At 45.4% G+C, this 27,109-nt stretch overlaps 1 protein-coding gene and 1 non-coding gene across 3 annotated transcripts in view; one reads left to right on the forward strand and one right to left on the reverse strand.

The window, feature by feature from the left end:
• Positions 1-27,109, reverse strand: part of Bmerb1 (bMERB domain containing 1) — a 94,372-nt gene that overhangs the window by 54,720 nt on the left and 12,543 nt on the right. The window lies entirely within an intron of this gene.
• Positions 11,020-11,093, forward strand: Trnae-uuc (transfer RNA glutamic acid (anticodon UUC)). Its single transcript has one exon. It is a non-coding gene; the product is annotated as a tRNA-Glu (tRNA).

Below are 27,109 nucleotides of genomic sequence, written 5' to 3' on the forward strand. Positions count from 1 at the left end.
CAATACTCCATCTCTTCTGAGAGACAGGCCCAAGAAGGAGCAGCAGAGGGTGGAAATGACTCTGGGGTCCTAGAGCCCTCCAAGTGGTGGGCGGTCACGCCTGTCCCCGCCTAAAGTCAGAACGTGGATACGGCCTGTTGCAGTGATGTGCACCAGTGGACCTAGTTACTCTGGAGGCTGAAGTGGGAGGCTCACTTGACTCTCGGAATTCAAGACCAGCCTGGGCCTCACAGTGAGACCCAATCTCAAAAAAGGGAGGGCTGGAAAAAGAAAAGAAGGCCCGCTCATGGCTCCAAAAGCAGGGTTGGCGCAGGACAGCCCAAGGGACAAATCCACCCCACCACCTCTTTTTTTGTGAATCAAGAATGGTTTTTACATTCTCAAATGGTGGAGGAGGAAAATTAAATAGTAGATAACAATGTGCAAATCACCTACACTTGGAATTTCAGTGCCCTTGAGTAAAGCTTTTGTGGAGTCCGGCCATGCCCCTGCGTCCCTGTGTTGCAGATGGCTACTTCTGTGCTGCGACAGAGCTGTCCCCGAGGACAGGGACCACGTGGCCCTCGAAGACAAAAATATTTACTAGTCACCCTTGAAGAAAGGAGATCCTGTGACTAGAAGCCGTGTTTAAAAACATCCAGCAACACCATGTGCCTTGTCTTTACAGAGGAAGAAATTGAGGGCCTTAGGTTTCAATCTTCTTATGCTGGCAAAACTCATTAAAACGATTGCATTTTTGCCAGGTAAAACAGGCAGAATTGCAAATGTGTTTCTTTTAAATATTTTTAATTGTTGATGGACCTTTATTTTATTCATTTATTTATACGTGGTGCTGAGAATCGAACCCAGTGCCTCCTGGGTCCACGTGAGACAAGCGCTCTACCACTGAGCCACAACCCCAGCCCCTAGAATTGCTAATATTTCATACAATCATTTATTTAAAATGTTTAAGGTTATAGACCAAAAGTACCTTCTGGAATTCAAATAGTAATTCCAAGGGCAATAATGATGATATACTTAATTTTAGTAATAGTTGTTTTGCCCCATTTCCACACATTTAAAATAATCCGAGCTATAAATGGAATGAATTTATAGTAATAATAATAATAATAGCTATTATTTGTTAGGCTTTTTCTGTGTGCCAGCAAGAATTCTGAGCAGTCTACTCATCTTAGTACATTTACGAGTCCCAAACACCCTCTCAGGTAGATCCTATTATTGTGCCCATTTAGTAGATGGCAAAACCAAGGCACAGAGGCAGGGTGAGCCCTTTCCTAAGGTCACATGGTCAGCAAATACTGGGACTAGGATTCAAATCCCAATATCTGGCTCCAGAAACTGGACTATGCTATGGGGTAGACTGTCTCAACTTAACTTAGAAGTGGTGAAAAGAAAGATTTCACTTCAGTTTGAAATTTAATTTGTAGTACAAAGCAACATACTTTCTTCAGGAAAACATCTTTTCTCTGCACCTTTAACATGATCATGTTCATACCACCTAAGTTCCACCCCCTCTCTATAGTTGATTGGACCAAGTGAGGACATCTTACCCAAGCTAGACCAATAAGATCCTTCCCTGAGAGAAAATTCCAGCCTCAATCTAACTGCTGTCATTGTGTCGGTCGGAGGACGGAGAGTACCGAAGATTGAACCCAGGGGTGCTCTACCCCTGAGCTGCACTCTCGGCCCTTTTTATTTTTTATTTTGAGACAGGGTCTCTCTAAGTTGCTGAGGCTGACCTCCAACTTACAATCCTCCTGCCTCAGCCTCCCAGGTTGCCAGGATTATAGGCAAATGCCATCATGCCCAGTCTACCTGGCGTCTCAAAGTACAAATCTGGTAGCTGTTTGCCACGAGTTCTGAAAACCAGAGAAAGCTGCTCTTCTGTGAAAGAGAAGAATGGAGGAAACATGAAGAGTATCCAAATGAGGGATGGGAGTGGTAGAAGGGATCTTCTTGCTTCACAACAGGCTGCAGCTCCTTCCTGATTTCCAGTGGAACCCCCTCCCGTGTTCTGTGGCGGGTCCCAGCATCCTTTGCCCCCTTTGGTTGGATCAAAAACATTTCAGTTACCTACAAGCAAAAGAATTCTCAAACACAGCCCAGGGAAGAACACAATAATTTAGTGTTCATAGTGTTCATATTCCAGGAATCATCTGCATAGGCCTCTCAAATAACGGTTTTGCTGGATTTCTGATTATTTCCTTAGTTGGGCACAAAGTAGGGCAGCTCCCAAGATGACTGATCAGACAGAGGGACTAGTTAAATATGCCTCGAATGGTCCATAGGACAACCTGGGAACCAACAAGACTGGCTTGTCTTGTTTACTTGCTTCCTTTCTTTCTTCTTGGGAAGAAGAAATCAAATCTCTTTCCCCATTTTCCTCCAACGAAACAGCTGGAAATAGCAGTCGATACTTGGGATGGAGCTTGGGGAGAGAGATGGTGTCTCACAACCAATTACTAAAACGACCAGAGTGGTTATAAAATGCTGTGGCATAATTTCCTAGGCCCCATTTCTCAAGGTGGAAATGGCTCCGAGATCCTCCAAATGCTTCTCTGAACCAATTAAGCGAGCGGGTGGGAAAAGAAAGCTGGCTCCCAGTCTGGTAATGCCGGGATGGGAAGGAGTGCCGACCAGCCCCTTCACAGATGGCCCCTTGGCTGGGAGACAGGCTGACCAACGGCAAGGTCAACGCCGTCCCTCTGCCTCTGAGTCCAGCTCCCCAGCCCCGTGACCTTCGAATGACATCTGTTCTTTTCTATCACCTAGCATCCGTTTCCTGATTGTCCCTTGGGGGAATGAGATGCGACCCAGAATCTGGCCAATCAGAATATTCCACCATCACCTCTCCTCCTTCCCTTTACCACAGCAGTTGGCTCAGGTCTGGGCAGAGCACCCAGATTGGGCCAAGAGGAGTCAGCGCCAGGGCGACTAAGCAAGTCCCTCCAACGAAGCCGCTCTACTGGGGAGCGTTCTCCCTCTCCCTCCCTCTCTCTCTCCCTCTCTGCCTCTCTCTCGGTCTCTTTCTCTCTCTCTCTCTCTGCCTCTCTCTCTGTCTCTCTCTCTCTCTCTCTCTCTCTATGTCTCTCTCTCTTTCTGTCTCTCTCTCTCTCTCTCTGTCTCTCTCTCTGTCTGTCTCTCTCTCTGTGTCTCTCTCTGTCTCTCTCTCTGTCTCTCTCTCTGTCTCTCTCTGTCTCTCTCTCTCTCTGTCTCTCTCCCTCTGTCTCTCTCTGTGTCTCTCTGTCTCTCTCTCTCTGTCTCTCTCTCTCTCTGTCTCTCTCTCTCTCTCTCTCTCTGCCTCTCTCTCTGTCTCTCTCTCTCTCTCTCTCTCTATGTCTCTCTCTCTTTCTGTCTCTCTCTCTCTCTCTCTGTCTCTCTCTCTGTCTGTCTCTCTCTCTGTGTCTCTCTCTGTCTCTCTCTCTGTCTCTCTCTCTGTCTCTCTCTGTCTCTCTCTCTCTCTGTCTCTCTCCCTCTGTCTCTCTCTGTGTCTCTCTGTCTCTCTCTCTCTGTCTCTCTCTCTCTGTCTCTCTCTCTCTCTCTCTCTCTCTCTCTCTCTCTCTGTCTCTCTCTCTCTGTCTCTCTCTCTCTCCCCAAGCTTGTCACCCTTGGGGTCACACATGGAAAGCTTCGCCTGCAAGTGAACCCAGCTCTGTCCGGTGCCCATACAGAGAGGACCCGAGGCTGCCCGCGGGGAGGGCCGGGGTCCAGCGGGGCTGTCGCCCTCCTGCCCTGGGCTTCCCGCTGCAGGGCAGGAGGACGAGCCCCAGCTCGGGCGCTCCTGGGAGGGCGCCCCTGTTCTCCGCGGCAGAAGAGTGGGTGCTCGGGCGGGAAGAGGCGCTCCCTCCCTCTGGCCCCGGCACACGCTGCGAAGTCCCTGCGCGGCCCTGGCCCCCGCATGCCCTGGGGACAGCAAGGCCATTTGGACCGCTGGGCCATCTTCTCCTTTTCTTTTTCTTTCTTCAGCGTGAGAGCACCCTGCCAGGCAGCCCGGGGACGTCGCCTCCGGCGCTCCCTCTGGGTGACCTCCTCCTCCAGGTGCGAAGCTGTGGGTGGCAGTGAGTCACGGCTGCCTCCCAGGTGCCCTGGATTGGGGCTCGACTCGGCTCCCTGCGCCGTGTGTGAAAGTACCAGCTGCTTCCTTTTCTTCTATTTTTTTTTTAATTCTTTATTTAAAACAATTTTTTTCTGTCTTTTTAAAGCCTACTTTTGTTTTCTTTTGTCTTGATTTTCTTCTTTTTCATTCCAGCTGCTTCTCTCAACCCACCCGGCTCAGGGCTCCCCCCACCAGGATGTGCCCTGACTCTCAGTCCAGGGGGCAGGCCAAGGGTCCCTGCTCCCTGTGGGGTCCTGTCTGGAGCATTAACCTCCATACATAAAATTGGGTCCAAATGTGGTCAGTCCTCCCGCAGAGACAGAGGATGTGGCCTCGGCAACGTCCCCACCTGGGTGTCCCCGTGAGCAGGGTCTGGCCCTCTTTTCCCCTGCTCCCAAGGCAGGCTCTTAGTCAACTCTGCCACTTGGGGTGGGTTGAGGGGCACCAGGCACTCTGCCAGTCTCAGTGGCAATGGGATCTGTCCTGCAAAGAAACATCTCCGCCTTTCACAGAAGGTCTGGTTGAGGTCCCAACCACATTTTACAATCATACACGCAATGCACAAATTTTAATTATCATTGCAGGAAATTGGAACAATCTAGAAGCATGCTTCGAGAAGGAAAGAAAGGTGTTCCCTCAACACTGCTCTTCTGGTCTCATTCCTCTTCCCAGAGGGAACCAAGTATGGGCACAGTTCAATATACAGATGTACTGCACATGCGTAGTGTTTTTTATAGTTTTTTTCAACAGAAATAGGAACACGCGCTATGTATTCTGTGCCTTTTCCACTTCCTGACGTGTTTGGGAGACCTTCCCATGGTGGTGCAGGTCCATCTACTGCATTCTTTTCCAAAGAGCGACACAGCCTCTGGCTTTAAGGTTCTCCCATAGTTTAACCACTTCCCTACCCAGGGACTCTCAGGTAGCTTCCAAATTTTCATTACTAGCATGGTGGCACACACAGCTCAGGACGCTGAGGCAGGAGGATCACAAGTTCAAAGCCAGTCTCAGCAATTTTGTGAGGCCCTAAGTAACAGCCAGACCCTGTCTCAAAATAAAACATACAAAGGGGCTGGGGATGTGTCTCAGTGGTTAAGCACCCCTAGGTTCAATTCCTGGCACCAAAAAAAGAAAGACCAATTTTTCATTACATCACTAGACACAAGGCTCTAATAAAATTCTTTGGCTTGCAAATTCTTGCAAATAATTTTTATAACACAGAGTCCTAGAAGAGTAATTTTTGGCTCAAAAGATAGGCCCATCTGAAATATTGTTGAATATTGCCAAAGTGCTTTTGCAAAAGGCCAAATCAATTTCCAGGTTCAGTCTTTCAAGTCGAAGCTGACTTCTCAAAGTTCGACAAACAACTGTAGTAAGTGTTTTGCGGGGATAGCACTTTCAGTTTGCTTCATTCCAATACTTTTCTTCCAACCAAGGGGTTTCCACGATGGATAGTTATAGAGTAGGCTACCCACTCTCTGGAACCCTCACATAAAATGGAGGACATAAATGCATGGTTAGCCTGAAGGAAAACGCAGTTGAAATACGCCAGGTTGTCAGATCAGATCCGCCCTGCCCAGGGAAGAGGCTGGCGATGGTCCGACTGCTCTGTGGAGAGATGTCAAATGAAAAGCTCACAGAATTTCATGTAATTCTTATAACAACACTGTACGCTGCTGACTGTTTTGACTCCGGTGTCCAGATGTAACTAGGGCCTTAAGAAGTTGAGTGATGACCAAGATCCCAGAGTTAGAGCAAGACGGAAATTCCATGTAAACCCAGATAGTCTCACCCCAGAGGCCACACCCTTGGCCCAGCAAGTCCCAGGTGTTCAATCCTGTGACTAGTTCAACAAAATTGACAAGTGCATTAAAATAGGTTGGAATCATAACCTAGAGCTTATTTTTTAATTTTTTCTTTTTAGTTATACGTGACAGTAGAATATATTTTGACATATCATACGTGGTGTCTAACTTCCCATTTTCATGGTTGTACATGATGTGGAGTTACACTGGTCATGCATGCATATATGAACACAGGTAAGTTATGTCTGCTTCATTCTACTGTCAACCCTAACCCTAACCCCCTGTCCAATCTGGTGAGCCTCCACTCCTCCCTACACTCCCCTGCCTATTGTGAGTCGCCATCCACTTATCAGAGAAAACATTCAGCCTTTGTTTTTTGGGGGATTGGCCTATTCACTTAGCACGATAGTCTCTAGTTCCATGAATTTACTGGCAAATGCCATCATTTCATTCTTCTTTATGGCTTAGTAATATTTCATGGTCTATATGTGCCACATTTTCTTTATCCATTTATCTTTTGAAAGGAACCTAGGTTGGTTCCATAGCTTAGCTATTGTGAATTGACCTGCTATATTCTTTTTTTTTTTTTTTTTTTTTTTTGGTGCTGGGGATCAAACCCAGGGCCTTGTGCTTACAAGGCAAGCACTCTACCGACTGAGCTATCTCCCCAGCCCAATTGACCTGCTATAAACACTGATGTGACTGCATCACTATAGTATGCTGATTTTAAGTCCTTTGGAGATAACTGGGTCAAATGATGATAACCTTGAGCCTAGATATGATTAAAATATTAGAATTATTGTAATTATATTCTTACTATTATATAATTATTTTATATATTGTATGATTATATATTATTTACTACTTTTAAGTTTTTATAGGTGTTCCACTTCTGGGATGATGGGACAAAGCAGATTAACTATCTAGGCTACCTTACCTGCCACATTAGGCAATCTTAACCCTGTACTTGATGGCCTTCACCACCAGAAAGTCTGACACAGCAGGTCCTGACTTTAGATAAAATGTAACATCACCAGTTATTAATAAATTGTACTTGTGGGCTAAGCCAGTGCAATAAGATGGGAAGGGGAAAGGAACACAAGAGATAGAATGAAACAAAGCAGGGTTAATTTGCAGATATGAAAGCATTCATGTAAAAAATTCAAGAGCATCTATTAAAATTAATTAAGATTTTAGCAAAGTTGCTGGTTATAAGATTAACAGTGAAAAAAATAATCAATAGGATTCCTATGTTGCAGTAACCATGAATTCAAACATCTAATTAAAAAAACATCATCGCCATAGCAAATAAAACTACAAAGTTCTTGGAAATGAATTCAATGAAATATATGAAATATTTATGGAGAAAAGCATAAAATTCGGGTCAAAGACATAAAAAGGAGACCTACGTCAGTGGAAATGCATACCATGATCATGGACAGGAAGATATATCAGCAAAGTTTCAATATGCCCCCAGATACTAAGAAAATACCAAGCAACGGTAATTAGGACAGGGGGGAATTGTCACATGGATAGAAAAATAGGAGTAACTGACAGAAAAGGAGAGCATAGACACAGATCCATAGGCACAGGGAAACATTCTAGAGGCCAGAGGTTACATTATCAATCAGTAGGGACAGAGTGGACCATTCTCCAGTAGTGGGAATCTTATTGTTCCCGTGAGAAAAGTGAAATAAAATCAGATCTCTATTTCATGCCACACACCAATAGCCCTTGACCATCTAAAAATTTTTTGTTGAGGACCCTAAGAGCTTTTTTCCTTAAACAGGTTGAGTATTCCTTCTCCAGAATGCTTATGATCAGAAGTGTTGCTGATTTCAGATTTGTTCAGATTCTGGAATATTTGCACATATAATGTGAGCTCTCTTGGGGATGAGACCCAAGTCTGAACATGAAATTCACTTATGGTCCATACACACCTTCCACACATCAACTGAAGGTAATTGTATACAATATCTTTAGTGTGCCTGTGGTTTGCAACCTGCCACATTGGTTCAGATGTGGAATGTTCTACCTGTGGAGAAGTTTCAGTGATCCAAAAGTTTTGGATTTTGGAGCATTTCAAATTTTAGATTTTCAGGATGGGGATGCTCAACCTGGATTTTTATTGCATTATACATTAAAACAGGGGGCTGGGGTTGTGGCCTAGTAACATGGTGCTCGCCTAGCACATGCAAGGAAGGCACTGGGTATGATTCTCAGCACTGCAAATAAATAAAGAAAATAAAGGTCCGTTGCCAACTAAAAACAAATTAAAAAGTAAAAAATAAATTAATTAAAACAGATATTTGAGAAATATTTACTAATTCATTTTTTAAAATAGTTCTAGTTGTAGATGGACACAATATCTTTATCTATCTATCCATTTATTTATTTATTTATGTGGTGCTGGGGATTGAACCCAGTGCCTCACACATACTAGGCAAGCCCTCTACCACTGAACCACATCCCCAGTCCCTACTAATTAATTTTTTAAATTGCTATAATCATTACATGTTAACATAGATACTTTTTTATTTTTTGGCACTGGAGACTGAACCCAGGTCTCATGCCTGCTAGATAAGCACTCTACCACTGAGCTGCACCCCCAATTCTTTTTATTTTATTTTGAGGCAGCTTCTCACTAAGGCCCAGGCTGGCCTCCAATTTGCAATTCTCCTGCCTCAGCCTCCTGGGGAACTATAATTATAGACATGAGCCACTGTGCCCAGCAACATATTTTTTTTAACTAAAAATATCTGTTTTGGGAGGGGGAAGGGCTGGGAGCAATATTGGCCAAATCGTATTGTGTGCGTGCACAAAGATGTAACAACGAATCCCATCATGATGTACCAATTTTTAAAAAGTGGGAAAAAATAGCTAAAAAAAAAAAAAATCTGTTTTCCAAAACAAAAAAAGAATTTCAGTTACTAGAATTATTTTGCATTTTTGCAAATCTCTTCATAGTCTGTCTGGGTTCTCTCATCTGCTTCTACATTCAGTCTGTTGTTGTGATATTGTTTGACAGACGTACATAAAGAAAATCGAGCCTGATAAAGCTATGTGCTTAGCAAAAGCAGGTGTATTTCAATAGCCTTTTCAGAGTCTCGTGAATATTCGTATTTTGTACAACACCAGAACTCAGGAAGTAATCCTTTAGGCTGCAGTGTGGAATCAGAAACTATGTCAATGATGTATTCGCACTCCCTTACATGAAAATCCATGGGTCTGTCTTATTCTTTGAAAGAATAAGAATTCTTTCCCTCCCTCCCCTCCTCCTACCCCTTGGTCCTTTCCTCCACTGGTCTCCCTTTCTTCACGAGATCCACCCTACCTTTCTTTTCCATTTTTTTCCTCTCTCACTTCTGTAGATGAGAGAAAACATGGACCCTTGACCTTCTGAGTTTGACTTCTTTCGCTTAACAGGATGGTCTCTGGTTCCATCCAGTTTCCTGCAAATGACATGATTTTGTTTTTCTTTACGACTGAATAGAGGCTCATGGTTTTCCTCTGCCACCTTCTCCCCCATGTGCTGCCCCAGGTGAAAGCAACACAAGTGTCATGGACTGACAGTCCTTTTCACTTTGCAGGCTGATGATCTCCGGCATTCGTTAGAGTGACGGAAATCTGACAAGACATAAAGGTCCCCTTCATGGACATCATCAAGTCTCACCAGTTCAGTCTTACTCTGGGAAGCTCCAATAACAGATGCAAGTTTCCAAAATTCTAATTGTCTATTGAAAACTCAAGTTTTGTCACTGGCAACAAACGCTGTCAGCTGATTTCCCTGACGAGCCAGGCTCACTTCACTGATGTTTGAGAAATTGGCTGACAACCACTCCGGCCCCAAACCATAGTTTCCAAGTTTCTTTTTCAATGCAAAGAGAAACCATTTTTAGAGGGGAAGCTCGAATCATCACACAGGTGCTTTTTCTTGAGACAATCTTGTGCTTCAAAATGACACTAGGGCTTGAGTGAACTTCCCTGCCTGTCATCCACATTGTCACCAGGAAAGCTGCCCGTTACTCCACTGGTAGAGGACAATCCTAAGTCCTGTATTTGGAACTTCCCTGGACTTTGCCTCAGAGGCACAGAGGCCTCCTCCCTGGATGGTGTTCATCTGTACCCTGACACGGGGAGTGGACAGCTGTCAGTGGGTTCCCTGGCACCTGCTAGCAAAGCATCAAACCTGAGATTGGTTTGGGGGACCCCCAGACTTGTCGCTGGAGTCAGAAGTGAAGGCAGTCTGTGGACTGTTCTTTTACTTTCTACAAGGCTAGTTTGCACTGGCGTCTCTCCCTCCAACCCCTGTGTCAGTGGGAGCCAGTGGAGAGCTCGGATTCTGCTCAGATTCTGTTCTAACCTGCAGCCACAAAGCAGCGTGAGTCAGCCTCCACTCCCGGGATCCCCGACAGCAGGACCCAGTAAGGAACTGCACTCTGTCCCCACTTGGAGCAGCGTGGAAGGGCAAGCCTACACCCCACTTTTGCTAGGAAACTGGCTGCTGAACCGAGAGGTACACCGAACATACCCACCCAGGCCTGATGGTGCCTCTCAGCAAAGGCTTCCTGCTTGAAAAGAAAAGAAACCAGGATCCAGAGTCTCATGATGGAGTACCTCAATGATCCATCACTCATCGCAAGAAGCAGAGAAATCACAACTTGCCTGAGAAAAGACAAGCAGTAGATGCCAACACCAAGATGGATGGGACAGTGACATTCTCAGGCAAAGGTCTCAAAGTCGCCATCATAAAAGTCCTTCAAAGGCAGCCCCAGGAGCAGGGTGCACACCTGTCATGCCAGCTACTGGGGAGGCTGAGGCAGGAGGATCTTAGTTCATGACCAGTCTGAGCAAGGCCTTGTCTCAAAATAAAAAGTCAAAAAAGGTGCAGTTCAGTGGTAGAGCGCTTGCCACGCAGGCACAAGGCCCTGGGTTCAATCCGCAGCACTGTGTTTAAAAAAAAATGCTTCAGTGGCAATTACAAATTTTCTTGAAACATGAAAACCTAGAAAATCCCAACAAAGAAATCTCAGGGGGAAAAAAATTGTAAAAGAGAATTAAGTGGAAATTATAGGACTGAAAAATATACTAATTGAAATTAAAAGGTCACTAGAGGGCTGGGGAGATAGCTCAGCCGGTAGAGTGCTTGCCTTTCATGCACGAGGCCCTGGGTTCGATCCCCAGCACCGCAAAAAAAAAAAAAAAAAAAAAAACACTTATAAAAATTCCAGGAGAAGAGAAAGACAATGATACTGAAAAGGTATTTGAAGAAATAATGGCTGAAAATGTCCCAAAGCTTGACAAAAGCAAACTATGGTTTCAAGAAGCTGAGAAAATTCCCAATAAGGTAAATCCAAAGAAATCCATACTAAGGCACATCGGAAAGTTCTTCCAAAGGGGGGAAAAATCTCAAAAGCATCTAGAGAGAAAGGAAATGTTATTGCAAAGAATACACCAGTTTGAATGATGGTGGATTTTTCCTCAGAAACCATGGCAACTAGCAGGAAAGGCCTCAACCATTTTCAAGTACTAAAAGGAAAGAATTCTGCATTGTGGCTTCTATATCTAGCAAAAATAGCTTTGGGGAAGCAAGGGTGAAATAAAGAGAATCTCGGGTGAAGAAAACCTCAGAGAATCTGTTGCTAGCAGACCTGCCCTTAAGGAATGGCGAAGGAAGTCCTCAGAAGGGAAAGGATGCTCACGGAGGGGTTGGGACTTTGGAAAGAAAGACGCTGGAATGGGTAAAAATAGGAGTGTGTATAATAGACTGTCTTTCAAGTTCCTTAAGTCATAGTGGATGCAAAGACAACTTCTGCAGCAAAAACTATAACGCAGTGATCTGGTGTTCAAGCTATTTGGATAAAATTGTAAGACGATTGTAACTAAAAGGTGGAATAGGTGAGCCGGGCGTGGTGGCACCCCTGGAGTCCCAGCTACTCCAAAGGCTGAGGTGGGACGATGACCAGAGCCCAGGAGTGCAAGACCAGTCTGGGCAACATAGTGAGACCCCTTTTCAAGAAAAGAGGAGTGATGGGTAAAGGGACCTAAATAGAAGTAATTTGAGGTGGACTGTGCTGTGAATATATAGGAATACCTAGAGCGACCACCAAGAACACTAGACAAAAGATAGGTAAGTCAAGACGGAATCCTGCCTCTCAATAATAAATAAAAAAGGACTGGAGATGTGGCTTAGGGGTTAAGCGCCCCTGGGTTCAATCCCCAGTAACAAAAAAAAAAAAAAAAAAAAAAAAAAAAAAAAAAAAAAAGATAGATCCGAAGACATGACCACATTCTCCAGGTGTGGTCGCCTATAATCCCAGCAGCTCGGGAGGCTGAGGCAGGAAGATCTCAAGTCGGAGGCCAGCCTCAGCAACTGAGAGGCCCTAAGCAACTTAGTGAGACCCTGTCTCAAAATAGAAAATAAAAAGGGCTGGGGATGAGGCTCAGGGGTGGAGTACCCCTGGGTTCAATTCGTGGTACAAAAAAAAAAAAAAAAAAAAAAAAAAAAAGTCCACAACCCACAGAAAGGAAGGGAAAGAGCGGCAGAGGATTGAGCGGCAGAGGCGGAGCTCACCGGTTCCTCAGGCATCCCTTTGCGTGTGACTGCGCATGTGCAATGTTATTCCACGTGCGGCTTCGGGGACCCGCCACCCCATCAAAACGCACACAGCATCTTGTGGGTCCAAGGCTGTTGGGTTTTCTTTGATGCTAGTTTTTTGCTTGGAATTTTAAAATAAGAGAGCGCACGCACAGAGAACCCCAACCTTGCTCCAGGATGCTGGGCACACTCACATTTGGAAGTCCCTGCCCTGGGGTGGCAGAACCGCACCCACGAGGCGGTGCCGCAGCCGCGGGTGCTGGGCGGGAGCCAGAGGGGGCGGGGGGCGCTCCTCAGGTGAACTCCCCAGGTGGCAGGTCACTACGATTGTCACTAAGGCTGAGGTGAAAATTCATTAGGGCAGGTGGGGTGAAAGGCAAGGTCGGGCTAGTCAGTGGTGAGTATGACCTCCAAGGTCAAGTGATAGGACCAGGGAAGGCCGCTAAAGGGGGCATCTCCTTCCACACCCCGCCCCCACCTGGCGCATCCCCCAGCCAGGCTTCCAGGCCCATCCATGTGAGAGCACGTCTGTTGAAACAGTGGCCCCAAGGACGTCTTTTTTTTTTTTATTTTTATTTTTTATTTTTATTGTAAACAAATGGGATACATGATGTTTCTGTTTGTACATGGAGTAACAGCATACCATTTGTGTAATCATACATTTACATAGGGTAATGATGTTTGATTCATTCTGCTATTTTATCCTCCCCCCCACCTCCCACCCCTCTTTTCCCTCTATACAGTCCCTCCTTCCTCCATTCTTGCCCCCCTCCCACCCCCCATTATGTGTCATCATCCGCTTATCAGTGAGATCATTCGTCTTTTGGATTTTTGAGATTAGCTTATCTCACTTAGCATGATATTCTCCAATTTCATCCATTTGCCTGCAAATGCCATAATTTTATTATTCTTTATAGCTGAGTAATATTCCATTGTATGTATATACCACATTTTCTTTATCCATTCAGCAATTGAAGGACATCTAGGTTGGTTCCACAGTCTGGCTATTGTGAATTGAGCAGCTATGAACATTGATGTGGCTGTATCTCTGTAGTATGCTGATTTTAAGTCCTTTGGGTATAGGCCAAGGAGTGGGATAGCTGGGTCAAATGGTGGGTCCATTCCAAGTTTTCTAAGGATTCTCCACACTGCTTTCACTAATGGCTGCACTAATGTGCATCCCCACCAGCAATGTATGAGTGTACGTCTGTTGAAACAGTGGCCCCAAGGACGTCTTAAGAGACTCTCCAAGGCGCTGCTGCCTGTCCTAACATTGGAAACCCCAAACCTCCTTTCTGTCATTAGATTCAGAATAATATCTCCGTCCTCCCCACGCGGGTGTCTCCAAACCAGGGTTCCTCGCCCTCAGCACTGTTGGTGTCTGGGGCTGGGTAAGGCTTTGCTGGGGACGAAGCTGCCAGCCTGTGCACCCAGGAAGGCTCAGCCACATTGCTGGCCTCTACCCAGCGGATGCCAGCACACCCCCATCGCTCCCATTGTGACAGTTAAGACTGTCTCTAGATGTTGCCAAAGGTCCCGGGAGGGTGGGGGGACTCATCCCTGGCTGGGAACCCACGGTGCAGGTGAAGGTCTCCATGCACCATGACTGGGTTTCAGTTCTGCTCGCCTGACACACACCTGCGATTCAGCAGCAGGCCAAGCACAGGATGCTCAGCAACCCCCTCACCCAGAGCTTTCCATCTAGACAGCAAACCAGCCCGTGTGCATTGCTAAACAGTTTGTTCCCTCTGACAGATCAGTGGTGCTGTGTCTTATGTTTAAACTGAAACAGTCCACCTCCTAAGAAACTTTTCCAGGTTTTGAAACCCTGTGATTCCATCTTTACAGGCAAAATCAGATTCTGTTGGGGGATGGCTTTGCCTTGTTTGAGATCTGGGGCCGGCCACCTACTGGCCTCCACATCAGAATTCCCTGCCACCTGGCAACAGGGGGCAAGTGGGTCCAGCACAGCTCTCCACTGATTCATCTTCTAGAATCAATAGCCTGAGTCACTGCACCTGACATTTACTTGTACAGCATCCCTACTGATTACTGCAATAGATTTATTCACTTCCCCATTGCTTCTCCTGTCTCCATAGCCCTGCGAATTAAATATCCAGGCTAGAGCCCCAGGGAGCTGCTCAGACTCCCCAGTGTTCCGTCAGGGCTGCTTTCTGCTACGACTCATAAGCTGTTTCCTCCTCTGAGGGCACCCCTTTCTCCCCACCTCCTGTTCCACACACCTCATCCCATCCCCCAGAGCCCCCTCCACTGCGCCCCAGCTCAGAACCTCTGGTCATGTGCTCTCGTGGCATCTTGGACGTCCGTTTGTCAGATTTAAATACAGCTCGCCCAGCCAACTTTGCATTTCAGATGATCAACGTTTTTAGTCCCAAGTCTTACATGGGATATACTTATGCTTTAAAATTTTGTTGTTTTTCTGAAATTCAAAGTTGACGGGGCATCTTGCATTTCACCTGGCCACCCTGCAGGGGCTGTTCCTGCAGAACACTTACCATAGTTGAAATTATATTTCTATCTTTGTCGTGCATTCCGTGAGGACAATGGCTAAGTTGGTCTTCCTCCCCCTGTTTTCTTCCTGGCTCTTAGCACTGTGCTTTGGGCACAAATGGCATGAAATAAACCTGATGAGTGGCATGGATGAGTGTGGGAAGGAAGGGGGGAGCGGGAGAAAGGAAGGAAGGCCAGGGAGGAGGGGAACCCATCCGCCCAATGGTGGATGTTCCATTGAACGTCTTGGTCCCAGGAAGCAGCCCACTGCCTCGGACTTCCTGACGTCGCTCACCCGCTTCTTCACCTGGCTGACTGGATGCCTTCCTAGGGTTCTGAGGCTGAGTCAGAAGCCTCGGCTCTCTCAGAGCACCCAGACCTCCCCTCTCACGAGGCACTTAGCACTGTTATATAATCATCTGCCAATGTGCCTGTGTCTCACCAGTCTGTAGATTCCGCCAGGGTGGGCAAGGTGTCTCGTCCACCTTGGGACTCCTGTAACTTAGCAGAACACTGTTTATCTAGTGTTGACTGAGGTGCTGAGATGTCAAGCTGACCACCTCCTCTCAATGAAGCCCACAAATAGCAACCCGGGCTTTTGCCCTCTGCCACCTTCAGGCTGGTCTTGGCACATCATCAGAGCAAAAAGAAAACAAGAAACCCTGCTCCAATATGAGTAATGTCTTATTGTTTATTGAAGCTTTTGTGGAGAGTTGGGAGAGAGAGTTATTTTGCTCATCCCAGAGCAAAATGTCTAACGGTCCCCTTGAAAGTTTCACTCTTTCTCTATATATACCCTAATGCTCTCTCCCTTGAATCTCCTCTTTATTTCTCTTCCCCTTTTTCTTGTCAAGATGTCTCCACAGTCCCCTCCCTCTTACCCGCTGCCCATACCTTTACTTTGGAGACTCTCTTTCTTTGGTAGAACCATTTAATTCTCACTGGACTTCTCCAGTTTAAATCCTACCCATCAGTCCACTCAGAATCCTCAACCCACACAGAGAATCCTTCTTGGGAGTCAACTTCCTTACAAGTTGAAGAGAAGTAGTGGGATTTTTAAATCAACAACTAAGTCTCCCTCTCTTACCAGGAGAGGATACTTTCTGTTGACGAGTAGGACTTGTACTAGCATGGAAAGCATGCTAAAGCAACGAGAAGAACGAAAGCCTTCCGGTCTCAAGACCAAAGCTACTGAGAAAAGAGATGTGGCAAGAGGGAGACCAGTCAAAGGAAGGGAAACTTGAGAAGAGGAAGAAATGGATGGTAAACAGCAAGACTCTGAAAACCAGAAGCTGGGATGTTTATAACGAGCTCTTAACCCTCCCCCTACACCTGAAAATGAGGTCCTCCTCCCTCAGTTGTGTCCTGTCACTGCTGTTCTGGTTTGGTGCACTTGAGCATGGTGACACCTTAGAATGGAGTGGAGGTAAATGGAATAGAGGTTCTTTACCACCAGGGAAAGAACCAGGGGAGGTTCCAAGGGATTCCTGAAAACACACATAACTCGTTCTACAATTCGTATATATCCCTTCCCAGTGTGTTGACTTACTGTCACTGTAAGCTGTCCATCCAGGTCTCCAGTAACACTTTTTGTTTTACAATCTTTTTGTCTGATAGTGGGAGAGTCAATCCTGCTCTCTTCAGTTAGCATGGCATACATTTTTCCTTCCTTTCTTTTCTTTCTTTCTTTCTTTTTTTTTTTTTTTTTTACCTATTTGTGTCTTCAGATCTGAAGAAGTTCCCTTGTAGAGAACATATAATTGGAGTCTGTTTTTTTAATCCTTTCTGATAATCTCTGCCCTTTGACTGGAGCATTTTAACCCATTTACATTTAATATAATTATTGAATGTGGTTGGACTTACTACCTGCCATTTTGCTATTCTTTTTCTGTATCCTCATGTCTTTTTTTGTTTCTCTGTTCCCCCTTTACTACCGTCTCTTATTGTAAATTGATGTTTTCTAGTGTGCCATTTTAATTCCTTTGTGTTTTTTACTACATTTATTTTGAATTGCTTCCATAGTGGTGGCTCTGGGACTCCATCTTTTAATTCTCATAAAATCCTATAATTTTGTATTAAAGATCAACTGTTCTATTCCACAAAGATTTAGCAAACCCTGGGGCTGGAGTTGGGGCTCAGTGGTGGAGCACTTGCCTGGCATGTATGAGGCCCTGGGTTCAATCCTCTGCACCACATAAAAATAAATAAATAAAATAAAAGATCCACTGACAACTAAACTAAAGAATTTTTTTAAAAAAATTTAGCAAACATCCATATGTGTCAAACACTCTAGTTGACACTGGGGATTCAAACACAAATAGGTTATGACTTTTTTCCCCTCACAAGAGAGGAGGGATCTGGACGGGAAAGTTAGCAGCTATAATACAGTGTGATTAGTGCTACATTACATAGGACGTGTGGGATCATACATTGTGTCCACAAGAGCCAAAAGAACTCACATCAGTTCAACCCGAAGGGATCAGGAAATGCTCCCAAGAAAACAAGAAGCCCAAGCTATTTATGGAACAATGAGTAGGAGTTGGTTGGTCAGAGAAGTAGGGACCAGGTGTTCCAAAAGGAGGGAACCACATGAACCAACACCTGGAGGCATAGCAAACCTTATGAGCATCAAGGGAAAGTCAAGGAGGCCCGGGCAGCAGGGCCCAAGTCCCAGCTGGGCGTGTGATGAGAGAGGAAACTAAAAATAGAGGCTGCCACAGATCAGCTGGGCATTTAGCGTCATCCTGAAGGCAATGGCGAACTGCTGAGGGAATCCTGAGGGTCCCGTTTGCATCGTAGAAAACGACTCTGTCAGCTGTTTGGAAGACCCAGGAGACAAGATTCGACTGGAGGCAAGAGTCGGATGCCCAGAAAGGCTCAGGGGCTTGCCATACATCAGTTAGTTAGGAGGTGAACGAGAACTGGAACCCAGGCACCCTAACGCCCAGCGTTCTGCTTTCTTCATAGGTCATTCGAATGGTGATATTTTATTTCTTCCTCCAGGTAGAACTTTTTAATTGGGTCTCAAAGTGAACCCCCATAAGATGAAGTCAGACCTACACATCACTCACTTTTTAAACCTTGCCAAAGGTCTTTTACTTAGCAATTCCCTTTTTAAGAATTTAGGAAGAGGAAATCATTGGATGGATACGCAACAATGAAAAACATATTTATTACAGCATTTTTATGAGAGCAAAATGTTAAATAGCCTAAATGCTATTGAAGAATTTGTTAGAAATGTGTATATTTCTAACAAGGTCTGGTCCCCAGCTGGGCACTATTGGGAGGTGATGAGACCTTTAAGAGGAGGGGCCTAGTGGAGGTTTTCTGGTCACTGGGGGTCTGCCCATGGGCTGTAATGTCCAAAACCACGAACCAAAATAAACCTGTTTTCTTGGTCAGTAGCTTATTTCAGGTATTTGTTAGAGTTACAGAAAGCTAACACCATTTGGAAAATGCATGTGTTAATATTGGCCCATTATATTAATATATGTTGACATACATTACTAGAAAAGACCTGAAGGACGTACACAAAACTTGTCGAAAGGGTTCAGAGGTGGGAAACTGCTCTCGCTTCCCACACTTCCACAGAGTTTGTATAACAAGCATCTATTACCTCAAAAAGATTTTTTTAAAGCTTACTGACAGTGTCTATGCAGCGCCTACAATGAATGCCACTAAATTAATTGAATCCCTTGAGTCTCAGCCACCAAAGAGAAAGGGAAATGTCAATTTGATAAGCCAGAAATTGCTATTAAAAATAGACCTTAACTACAGCCCTTTCAGAGAAGGCGGTGGGAAAGCCAGGCCTGCGTGCAGGCTGAGCCTTAACGGTGAGCGGAAGCCATCTTGAAGTAGCATCCCATAAAACAAGCTGGTTCCCGTCCTAGCGCGCAGTTACTGTTAGCCCTGCTCTGTGGGTACACAGGCCATGCACCTGTGCAAACTCACCAGCTCACTCTCCTCCACTCACGTGCTTGCGGAAGTCATCCTTTGAGATCGTAGTACCTGGCTTTTAATGCTGTGGGCAAGGAGCAGGCAGCCCAGGGTCACTGTTCTCTGTTGGGCATGAAACTCCTTCTCAACCCTTGCAACCTCCATAAAGCGGGACAGTTGGTCAGGTCGCAGACTGCCCCGGTGCCCAGGACTGATGTCTTCCAGGGCAGTGGGGTTTCTCAGGCCCACAACTAGGACAGTGTCAGGCCAACCCAGAAGGTCGAACACCTGGCAGTGACCTTCATCAGGTATTTTTCAGATGACATTTTCTACTCTCCCCACATTCATTTTGACCTTCTCTGTTGCAAGAGTGATTTTTGGCAAAGTACTCGCTGTAACCAAATTCCACCAACTGAACCATCGCTGTGTTCGAAGGAGGTCTGTCAGATAGGGTAGCGATCTGGATCTCGTAGCTAAAAACAAAGTTATTAGTCGAGAGCCTAATAATGCATTTCCCCAGAGATTAGAATCTCGCATTGGTTTTTTGTTTGTTTGTTTGTTTGTTTTTTTGTGGTGCTAGGGATTGAACCCAGGCCTTGTACTTGCAAGGCAAGCACTCTACCAACTGAGCTATCTCCCCAGCCTCTTGCATTGGTTTTTGGTGGCGTCAAGGCATGAGTGATTTTAGTATGAACCAGGGCAAAGGAAGCTGGACCCAGGGGAAAAGAGGTAGGAGTGGACGCTTGACAGTTCTCAGTCCCTTCCAACAGACGGTTTGTGAAGGGTTTGTTAATATGTGCTTCATATTCAGCTGCACCTGAATGGGGAAGATTTAATCATAGGCTGTGGCTCATCTTATAATGATTATCAGTTAGAAAATAGAAAGAAAAACATCAGTTAGGTATTAGCAGAATGAGTCATGGGTTTTGATACTGTGGTCTGATTTTAGTATAACTTGACTTTGCAAAATACACTTAAATATTATAAACTGTATGCATTTGTTATTTCAATTTAAAGTAAGGGGGATTCGTTTTTCAAGTTCACTTGCAGGAGGGATTTTTAAAATACTCTTGGAATCACAAAAGGTCCTCTGCTAAGAAACTTAAACCCTTCCGGGTGCGGTGGCACACGCCTATAATCCCAGAGACTCCCGAGGTTGAGGCAAGAGGATTGAAAGTTCAAGGTCAGTTTCAGCAATTTAGCAGAGCCCTAAGCAACTGAGTGAGACCCTGTCTCAAAATAAAATATGAAAGGGTTGGGGATGTGGCTCAGTGGTTAAGTGCCCCTGGGTTCAATCCCCAATAGCAAAAAAGAAAAAAGAAACTGAGAACTTTTGACTGCAGATGTTGAGATCTCATTTCTCTTCGATTACTTGATGGTTGTTGGCACAGGACCTTATACTCACTAGATCCCTAATAAGTGCCCCAGACTGGGTTGAGATGTCTTCAGATGTTAGAAGAACAGTTTGTCATTATTCCATTAATATCAAGTCAGGCTTTCAGAGTTAGACGACTTTTGTTATTTCTTTTTTGAAACTGTGAGAAAACTGGGGGGTGGGGGTGGGGGCTGATATTTTTCTTTAAAAATACAAAATACACTGAGCTTGATCAAGTAATAAAGTTGACTTAGAAGAAAAAGATCTTTTTTCCTAATTTTTTTCCCTATTCTCGAACACGATTAACTTTGTTCATTTGAAAAGAAAGAAGGAAAGCCACGGAGTCTAACAGCCTCATTCACCGCTTCCATCAGAGCGCTTCTGCACCCCCAAGCCCTGGCTGAAGTCCCCGCCTCTTCCTTGTTTTAAATAAAGTTATTCTGGAGTCAGGTGTGCAGAGACGTCACCATGATCGTGGAGGGAGATCTCGGATATCTCTTGCACTCATGCTAACATCTTACAGAACATTCGTCCAAACGAGACGACAGCGCCTACGCATGACTTCTCAGGAACTCACGCTCGGTCCCAAGTCACCCTCTTTCCCCTCGCGCGCTTCCCTGCCTCAGGATCCCAGCCAGCATCTAACTGCTCTGAGCATCTCTCTGTTAAGAGGACGGAGCCTGCCCCGCGTTGACTGGAGTGGCCAGAGCCCGGCCCCTCCTCTCGTTTAGAGTGTACGCTCTCATTGACACCGTCATCCATTTTCCATTCACTACGCAGACATCAACTGAACGCAGCCCGGCGCTGGGACAATCAATCAATCAATCAATCAATCAATAAAGCAGGTGTGATTCCGATCCTTCCAGAATCGGGGGAACGGGCAGTAATGGATCACCCACAGTGAGGGGAGAGGCATTAGGAGAGAAGGCTCACAGAGGGGGTGAGCCTGGTGGTCAGGGAAGAAGGGAACAGAGCAGGTTGCCCAACTCAGAACCGAATGGAAGCAGGCACCCGGGAAAGGCCCCAGGTGGGCTGCAGATGATGACCTTCTAATCGCCTTTTCCTCTGTCCCCACAGCTGATCTGTGCTCCCACCTCTCTGCAGCAGCCCCCGCCCCACGGCCCCCAGACAGGGGCAGCTCCTGGAAGGAAGCCAGTCTGCCTCAGCATCTCGGCTTCAATCCCCTCCCTCTGCACCCAGGGGCCCTCTGCACAGAAAGGCCACAAGGTGTGCCGTTGAATCAGATTAGACTCCTTTCACTCCCCCTTCTTATTACTGCAGCCCCAATTACACATGCTACATCTAATTTGCCACCCATTATCCCCTCTGAAGGGTCTCACAGCTTCCAAGCTTTCTACGGTTCCGCCTCAAGTCTCCCTCCATTCAAACTCTAGAAGGAAGAGAACTCGCTCTGATACCCACGGGGGAAAGGTTCCAAAGTGCAATTCCATCCAGGGGGAGGGAGAGGAGGCAAAGGAAGGAGAGAAAGGAGACGTGGAAGAGGTCAGAGGGCCACCTTGAAGGATGTCCTCAGTGGTTTTCTGAGGTTGGCAGTATTCTTTTAAATTTGCTCTCTCATAATTTGCAATCTTTTTTTAGTTTAAAAAATGATGAGCATTAATCTACTTTTATTCTCAGAATAAAAACAACAGTTGTTTTTATCAGAGAGGGGGAAACAATTTCACTCCTCAGTGGGCTCCTGTGGGTTTTGCCAGGCCAGCACTCATTGTCCTTGACGTCATCAGGGAAAACAGACCTCACTGATGAAATGCAGCCCCTTGGGGGACCAGCTGTCAGGATGCTCTGTTCTTCCTTGCTGAGGGTTGGCACTGATCCCAGCTGGACCACCCTCTACGTGCTCAGTTCTGGCTTTGACCTTAGCTGGGCTCCTCCAACCAGGCTCAGCCTCCTTTGGCTCACAGAGCTTATCCAGCAACTGGGTAGGTCCCACGGCCTGGGAGCAGCAGATGCAAAGTTGCCAGGAGGCACTGAGACCCAGGGAGCTTGGAGGGTTTAGCATTTCTTTTGCAAGTGTTTATCTGGGGAGCTTGCACACACAGGAGACAGGATACTCACAAGCAACAGAAATTGACTCTGGGTATTGCAGAGATTTTCTCTCTGTTCTACCCTGGGTATTCGAATCCTGACCACAGTGTATTAGAGATACAAACAAGTGGAAGTGATTCAATTCAATGACAGTGCCTTGAATTTTATGCCAACTGGAGTTTTCAAGTTTTGGTTTTTATCCAGGACTGGGGATTGAACCCAGAGGTAGTCTGCCACTGAATACATCCCCACTTCTTTTTGCTTTTGAGGCAGTTTTGCTAAGTTGCTGAGGTTGGCCTCAAACTTGTGATCCTCCTGCCTCAGCCTCCCGAGTAGCTGGGGTTACAGATGTATGCCTCTGAACCCAGCCAACTGGAACTTTATAGTTGCCAGAGTCCTCCTTTTGAAGGACTGGCTATCTAGCTTATTCTTTGATACTGAAGGCATTCCCACATATTTCCAGTACATTCCTTTTTTCTCCTTAGCTTCCTGGGCTTTACAAATTCATTTACATAAATTTACTTCCTGTGGCCTACAGTAAGAAATAGATGGTGCCAGCATCTATAATACATCTACAAACATAAGTCAAACAAAAGTTGCACCAAATAATGCCCTTAGTATCTTATGCACAACCCTGTACTTTTTATTCTTTCCAATTTCATCTTCAAAGTACTGTTTGCAACCCACTAAGCTGATTTGAAGTCTCTTCAGTGGGTCGCCCCTGCACTCAGAAGTCACTGAGTTAGTTACCCAAGGTTAATTTCTGTTGCTTGCACAGTGCCCTGTTTCTTGCGCATGAAAACACCCCAAAGAAGCTTTTGCAGATGGAAACTGAACCAGGCAGCTTTCTCTCTTGGGTAAATTTACTTTTTCCACCTGCAGGACAGTCTCTATGGAGCAAAAGGCCCCAGAACGGTGGTCAGCAAGAGCCCATCCCAAGATCAAAGACAGATAGCTAGAGTTCTGTGTTCGCACAGCCATTCAAAGGTCAGCCATGTTGTGACCACATATCTTTCATTCATCTCATCCAGGAGCCCAGGGGACCTTCAGGCCAAACCCAACCTAATGCCAGTTTTTGTATAATCCTTGAGCTAAGAATGACCTCTATGTTTTTAAGTGATTGGGGGAGGTAGGAAAAAAAAAAAAACTGTCTGCAATGTATGGGGCAGAACTTAGGGCGGGTGGCTGCTAAACAGGGTCACAACCCGCATCGCCACCTACTCGGGATTCCTGCAGCTGGGTGGGGCTACAGCCAGCGACAGAGCCCTTGCTAGCCTGTGTGAGGCCCTGGGTGCCATCCACAGCACTGCGAGGACAAAGAGTCCTGCAGCCCAGAAACCTATGCCATTAAGTTTCACCCAGTGAATCCCAAACTCTTCGACCACAGTCCCATCTCTTTTTCTTAGAAAACCTATTAACAGCTGGTATTCCTCAGAACACAGTTTAGAAAACGCTGCCTTTGGAAAAGGCAATTTGCTACCAGGGGGATTTCTATCTTTAAACCCTGCCTCTGATACGCTCCTTCAGGGCGCTGGCAGATCCTTCTACGCTGAGCAACCGGTGCCAAGCGAGTGGGGAATTGCACACCGAGGGCTTCGCTTGACTCTAAGCTGCTTTGCTGTATTTTTAGATAACAGAAGCAGCAGCTGAGCAAGTCCTGTCAATCTATATACCTGATTCCAACCCCACAGAGGCCAAAGCAATTTCTCTTCCAAGGCCATTTTTAGAAGTTTGGAGGCTGCTTGCCCAGTGTCCCCACCTCCCTAGGAAGTGACACCACATTCCTCCATTGCTTAGGAATGGAAGACCTCCATGCAATTCAGAAAATGCGGACTGAGTTCCTACTGTGCACCTGTCCCCCTGTTAACGGCCTCTTCTTTGAAAGGAAGAACAGTCCACCCAGCAGGTTGGTGGTTGCCAGCCGCAGGATGACCTGGCAATGACCCTAAGCTTAAAATATATATATGTAGTGGATATTTTTAGTTCACAGAGAGCTAAGTGAGTAACCAATCAATGCTGGAGGAAGAACACCCTCAGTTTGAATCAAGACTAACAACTGGTTGAAGCTTTTAAAATGTTGATAAAACCTCAGACGTTCGGAATCAAGAGCAAACATCTGCATCGGTCATTGAGCCAATTCTCAATCATCTGTCAGCCAGCACCCTGGATTCCGGTTTTCCAGCACTGACTTTCAGAGCACCGGTTTCATGGGAAATCATCTTAATGCCCTAAAGGATGGTTCTCTCCTGAAAACCAGTGCTCGAAAAATGTGGTGAATTAAGGACCTGAATCCTCAAGGCCTCCTCTTCAGGAGAGCTTGCAGGTAACTGGTGAAAACGCATGCTTCTGTGGTGCAGGATGTAGAGGTCACCTGTTCAGGTTACCTGAGTCGTGCATTGTCTTTGAGCTATTTCACAACTCTGAACCCAGTAGGGAAATGATGACAACACAAAGCAACTCCTCCCCACATGCAAATTCTGTCCTGTCTCCCGAAGTCCCGTCAGCTTCCCTCTTCCTCATGGAAAAGTCCAGGGTGCCTTCCTTTCCACCTTCATTTTACTGTTCCTGGTCTATCAGTCTGTACTTCGGACTCTTTTGTACCAGTTAGAACACCTACGTGGTTCTCACGATTGAATAGAATGCACTCTTTAGTATGTTTTTTTTATCTTTGTGACAGAATTTTACCTTTTTCTGAAAATTGTCTTTTTCTAATAATGTTGGAAGATATTAGCTTTTTTGTTTTGTTTTGTTTTTTGTTTTTTGTTTTTTTTTTTTTCCTTATGCTGTAGTTTGGATCTGGAAAATGCCCCTCAGAGGCTCCTGAGTTAAAGGCTTTGTTGACAGCTGCGGTACTATTGGGAGGTGGTGGAACCTTTAAGAGGTGGAGCCCAGTGGAAGGAAGTTACACTGTGGGGGCGTGACCTTGAAGGGGACATTGGGACCCCACCCCTTCCTCTTTCTTCTTCCTCCCTCTGCTTCTTGGTCACCAGTAGATGAAGCTTTGCTCCACTGAGCTTCCGCCATGATGTTCTGCCTCACCATAATCACAAAAGCAATGGATCTAACCAATGATGGATTGAAACTTCTGAAACCTTGTGTCTAAATAAGACTTTATTTCTTTAAGTTTTTTATCTCAGGTATTTTGTCACAGTGACAGAAACCTGATCTGACACATATCCTCAAATATGCCTTTGTCTCTTGTCCCCTGGCCTACACAACTATAAGTGAATTTCTCTTGCAACTGGCCATGGTCATATAGCAGGCTGTTTCTGGAAATGCATTATCTAATAGATAATTATCTTTTTTTAAGTTTTTTTTTTTAAAAAAACGTTTTTAGCTAAGATGGACACATTACCTTTATTTTATTTATTTATTTTTATGTGGTGCTGAGGATTGAACCCAGTGCCTCACACAAGCTAGGTGAGCGCTCTACCGCTGGGTCACAACCCCAGCCCTAGATAATTACCTTTTCTAAATGCAGTTTATTGGTTTTTGGTGTTTTTGTTTTGTTTTGTTTTGTTTTTTTAGTTTAGTTTAGTTTTGTTTTTCAGAAAAGGAACTAAATTAAATGAGGCTGGTCCACCAAATACAGGTTATGCATCTTTCAGTGACAACACTTTGAACGATCATTGCAAATCATCATAACAATTGCATCAGAATCTTTTGTATTCAGAAAAGCATCTTTGCCTAGGACAACAGGATACCGGGGTTAAACTGTTTTTTCCAGGAGTGATGACAGGTTTGAAATCTCAGATTTAATTGTTCATTTTACTGAGAACTTCAGGAGGTGGCCATCATGGTTGGGTACAGAAAGTCCTTTATTAGAAGGGAGTTTGTTTGTTTGTTTTCAGCATAACTTTTTTTTTTTTTTTTTTTTTAGTTGTTGATGGACCTTTATTTATTTTTTTATATGCAGTACTAAGAATCGAACCCAGGGCCTCACATGTTAGGCAAGCAAGCCCTCTACCACTGAGCCACAGCCCAGCCCCCACAGCCCTTTTTATTTATTTATTTATTTATTTATTTATTTTGGTGGTGCTGGGGATCGAACCCAGGGCCTTGTGCATGCGAGGCAAGTGCTCTACCAACTGAGCTATCTCCCCAGCCCCATAACTTTTTTTTTTTTTTTTTTGGACTGTGTAAGACAAATGGGTTCAAGTTGATTTCTGCCTCTGCCTAGCCCTTGGGAAAATCATCTTTCCCCTGGGTTAGGAGTTTCTAATCCATTAAAAAAAGGGAGGTGGAGAAATGGATTAATTGTATTAAAAGTGACTCAGGGGATTCTCTGTGCAGACAGACACAGGAATCCCAGGTCGACAGATTATCCCAACAGGAGCCATTTTTACTCTGTCCCCTAGAGAAGCAATTGAGATAAATGCAGACAGATATGTATACACACACCGTCCTCCTGAAGGGGGATGAGAGCCCCCTGACTCTTGGGGCACGCCTGCGCCATCTCGATACACCTCCACAGTGAAGAATTCATCCAAGAACATTAAAGAACCATGCATTCTTTCTCTGCCCCCACTTCATCAGAAGAAATGCTCATTTCAGGGGTTGGGGATGTTGCTCAGTGGTAGGACACTTGCCTAGCGATACCCAAGGTCCTGGGTTCGATCCCCAGCACTGCAGATAAAAAGAAATGCTCATTTCAGTTTGCAAAAATTGAGATGTCATTCGTCACCTGGGGTGCTTTCCTCTGCTGGTCCCTTCCATTGTTTCCTGTGCACTCCTGGAAGTGG

This window comes from Sciurus carolinensis, chromosome 18 (assembly GCF_902686445.1).
Source record: "Sciurus carolinensis chromosome 18, mSciCar1.2, whole genome shotgun sequence".
Classification (NCBI taxonomy): domain Eukaryota; kingdom Metazoa; phylum Chordata; class Mammalia; order Rodentia; family Sciuridae; genus Sciurus; species Sciurus carolinensis.